Consider the following 4,835-nt stretch of genomic DNA (forward strand, 5'->3'; position numbering starts at 1 on the left):
AATTCTAGGTCAGATGAACAAAAGGACTTTAGTTCCTGTATGTTGTTATGATCACACCAAGACTTGTTAATCATAAGGCATACTGCCCTTCTTCTTACCAGAGAGATGTTTGTTTCTGTTGGCGCGATGCGTGAAGAAACCAGGTGGCTGTATCGACTTTGATAACGTACCCGAGTGAGCCATGTTTCTGTGATACAGTCAATGTTACAATCTCTGATGTCTCTCTGGAAGTCAACCCTTGCTCAGATTTCTTCTACCTTGTTGTCAAGAGACTGGACATTGGCTAGTAGTATACTCGGGAGCGGTGGGCGATGTGCCCGTCTACGGAGCCTGACCAGAAGACCGCTCCGTCTGCCCCTTCTGCGGCACTGTTGTTTTGGGTCGCCTGCTGGGATCCGATCCATTGTCCTGGCCGGTGGACCAAACAGAAGATCCGCTTCAGGAAAGTCGTATTCATGGTCGTAATGTTGCTCTTATATCCAATAGTTCCTCCCGGCTGTATGTAATAAGACTTCAGCTTTCCTGGGGTAACAGTGTAAGAAATAATACATAAAAAAACAACATACTGCATAGTTTCCTAAGAACGCGAAGCGAGGTGGCCATCTCTGTCGGCGCCGGATGTATATCTCTGTTGGCGCATATGACCAATAAAAATTTGACTTCACCTACTTTTTCCACGAAATAGACGGACCAAGTGAGAGATACGATCCCTTATTGATGTCACTTGCTAAATCCACTTCAATCAGTGTAGATGAAGGTGAGGAGACAGTCTAAAGAATGATTTTTAAGCCTTGAGACAATTGAGACATGGATTGTGTGTGTGTACGCCATTCAGAGGGTGTACGGGCAAGACAAAGGGTTTAAGTACCTTTTAAAGGGTATGGTTAGGTGCCAGGCACGCAGGTTTGTGTCAAGAACTGCAACGCTGCTGGGTTTTTCTTCCTTAACAGTTCCCATGTGTATCAAGAATGGTCCGTCACCCAAAGGGCATCCAGCCAACTTGACACAACTGTGGGATACATGGGAGTCAACATGAGCAAGCATCCCTGTGGAATGGTTTCGACACCTTGCAGAGCCCATGCCCCAATGAGCTGTTCTGAGGGCAACTCAATATTAGGATGGTGTTCCTAATGTTTGGTATACTCAGTTTATAGGCAAGCCAGCAACAAATCAACTTTTCTAAATACTTAGACCATTCAAAGAACAGGCAAAGACGAAATAGTTATGCAACATATCTATGATTAGCGAATTAGATCGAGATGAACTTCTTTCACTAGCCAGGCAGCTAACAGGCAAGAAAGCTAGGGGTAAACAAACAATGAGGTAAGTATAATCAGACAGCATTACTGTCAGTATAAGAATGTCGGGTAACAAATTAGTGGCAGAATAAGTATAATTTGTTGCTGTGACAGCCAAATATGTTAATAACGACATGTGAGGCTGCTGAAAACGTTTATTGAAACTACAAAAAATTGCTCCCAGACAAAATTGTTTGCTTAGGATGACGCCAAAGTTATGCTAATTACATGGAAGTAGTGGGAGAACCCTATGGCTGTCCCATCCTCAGGAGCTTGGTTACGTTAAAAACATCTTAAGGATCTGACCCTTTTTTTCAATTTTCGCCCAAAATGACATACCCAAATCTAACAGCCTGTAGCTCATGTATTGAAGGAAGGATATGCATATTCTTGATACCATTTGAAAGGAAACACTTTGAAGTTTGAAATTTGAAATTAATGTAGGAGAATATAACACAATAGATCTGGTAAAAGAAAATACAAAGAATTTTTAAAACTTTTTTGTACCATCATCTTTGAAATGCAAACAAGTGTCAACAAGATACAATATTGCCAACTCTCCAGTATCTTTGGTTTATTAGCTAACCCAACATTATTTCCCTAGTTCATTCATTCTCGCAAATTCTTTATTCCGGTATTCAGATTTTCATTGATGTAAATAATCCCACGAACTCTCTCTGCTCTCACTTGGTACGTTTACATGCGCTCAGATTAAGAGTTTGATTAATACGTTTACATGCTTTGCCAGAAGAATGATTTCCCTAATAATCCTGTTTATATGGACACTTAAAATCAGGCTACTTGATGGGACTTTGATAAATGCAGAAAGATAGCCAATCAAAATAACCACAGTGACCATGTTATTTTTGGGAAGCATGTTGATTTTGAGTTCAGACACATTTTGTATGTGAAAACTATTTCTAAGATGTATACTTTCAGTTTTTCCGAACTCACTAGGATAACTCAAAAAGTGGGGTAGGGGGAAAGGGAGGCCTCCCTTCTACTTTATATCTCTCAGGTCTCATAGTTTCAGCTTTCAGTGCATATACAGTGCCTTGCGAAAGTATTCGGCCCCCTTGAACTTTGTGACCTTTTGCCACATTTCAGGCTTCAAACATAAAGATATAAAACTGTATTTTTTTGTGAAGAATCAACAACAAGTGGGACACAATCATGAAGTGGAACGACATTTATTGGATATTTCAAACTGAAAAATTGGGCGTGCAAAATTATTCAGCCCCCTTAAATTAATACTTTGTAGCGCCACCTTTTGCTGCGATTACAGCTGTAAGTCGCTTGGGGTATGTCTCTATCAGTTTTGCACACCGAAAGACTGAAATTTTTTCCCATTCCTCCTTGCAAAACAGCTCGAGCTCAGTGAGGTTGGATGGAGAGCATTTGTGAACAGCAGTTTTCAGTTCTTTCCACAGATTCTCGATTGGATTCAGGTCTGGACTTTGACTTGGCCATTCTAACACCTGGATATGTTTATTTTTGAACCATTCCATTGTAGATTTTTCTTTATGTTTTGGATCATTGTCTTGTTGGAAGACAAATCTCCGTCCTAGTCTCAGGTCTTTTGCAGACTCCATCAGGTTTTCTTCCAGAATGGTCCTGTATTTGGCTCCATCCATCTTCCCATCAATTTGAACCATCTTCCCTGTCCCTGCTGAAGAAAAGCAGGCCCAAACCATGATGCTGCCACCACCATGTTTGACAGTAACAATTTTTTCAGAATGGCACAAATTCCCCGATATCAGGGTACTCATGTCAACGTGTTTGCTTTCAGAGCATATTTGATCCCAAATTATAAGGGGGATGTGTTCAGGGTGATGAGCTGTGTTGCTTTTACGCCAAACATAACGTCTTGCATTGTTCAATTTTGGTTTCATCTGACCAGAGCACCTTCTTCCACATGTTTGGTGTGTCTCCCAGGTGGCTTGTGGCAAACTTTAAACAACACTTTTTATGGATATCTTTAAGAAATGGCTTTCTTCTTGCCACTCTTCCATAAAGGCCAGATTTGTGCAATATACGACTGATTGTTGTCCTATGGACAGAGTCTCCCACCTCAGCTGTAGATCTCTGCAGTTCATCCAGAGTGATCATGGGCCTCTTGGCTGCATCTCTGATCAGTCTTCTCCTTGTATGAGCTGAAAGTTTAGAGGGACGGCCAGGTCTTGGTAGATTTGCAGTGGTCTGATACTCCTTCCATTTCAATATTATCGCTTGCACAGTGCTCCTTGGGATGTTTAAAGCTTGGGAAATCTTTTTGTATCCAAATCTGGCTTTAAACTTCTTCACAACAGTATCTCGGACCTGCCTGGTGTGTTCCTTGTTCTTCATGATGCTCTCTGCGCTTTTAACGGACCTCTGAGACTATCACAGTGCAGGTGCATTTATACAGAGACTTGATTACACACAGGTGGATTGTATTTATCATCATTAGTCATTTAGGTCAACATTGGATCATTCAGAGATCCTCACTGAACTTATGGAGAGAGTTTGCTGCACTGAAAGTAAAGGGGCTGAATCATTTTGCACGCCCAATTTTTCAGTTTTTGATTTGTTAAAAAAGTTTGAAATGTCGTTCCACTTCATGATTGTGTACCACTTGTTGTTGATTCTTCACAAAAAAATACAGTTTTATATCTTTATGTTTGAAGCCTGAAATGTGGCAAAAGGTCGCAAAGTTCAAGGGGGCCGAATACTTTCGCAAGGCACTGTATAACATCATTTAAAAGGGCAACTCCAAGAGACCATTAGTCTCAGCACAGTACTACACTGCAATGCATTGCAATTAAACATATTCCTATGTACATAACTTGTATTATTTTCAATCTATTGCTTCTTGTTGGAATGGATCAAAAATTAATGTAATACTATTCAAATGTGGGTTATGTACTTGCTCAAGAATATTCTGATATAGAAAAAAATATCAACATTTTTCACACCTGGCCTTTACGATTGGAGACAGACAATTAGAGAAGCTGCCTGTCCCTAAACTAGGGAGACTTACTGCTGTGAGGAAACGTGTGTGTCTGTGTGAAATTTACCATTTGATCTTGTGTATGGTATTCAACAACATGTCGTTTTTGTACACGTCTGTACTGTAACTTTACCTCTTCAAAATAAAATGTCCTAATTGTGGAAACACTTAAAAAACGTGTCTCTGAGTCAATTCACCCTGATAAGGAACCTTTCAGACCTACTAGGTTGCCCAGGATGGTTCAGTTCCAGTCCTAGAGGGCCGAAACCTTTTCTTCTACCTGGTACTTTATTGCACTCACCTGGTGAATAAAGTCCCTGATTAGAAGGAGAGGATGAAAACAAGAAGTAGTCCTTTCTAGGGGCGATGGTTAGATCTGGCAAACAGTGTAGAAATGAAACCGGAGATAGTCATTCCACATGACCATTATTTAACTTTATCTCAGTGCCCTGCAACTGTAGGTTTCATTTGCCCAATACAAACACAAAACATGGGTTCCAATGATCCACCAATCATGTCATTGTCAGAACATTAAAAAGGTAGGTATC

Source organism: Oncorhynchus clarkii, chromosome 13 (genome assembly GCF_045791955.1).
Source record: "Oncorhynchus clarkii lewisi isolate Uvic-CL-2024 chromosome 13, UVic_Ocla_1.0, whole genome shotgun sequence".
In the NCBI taxonomy this organism is placed as follows: Eukaryota; Metazoa; Chordata; class Actinopteri; order Salmoniformes; family Salmonidae; genus Oncorhynchus; species Oncorhynchus clarkii.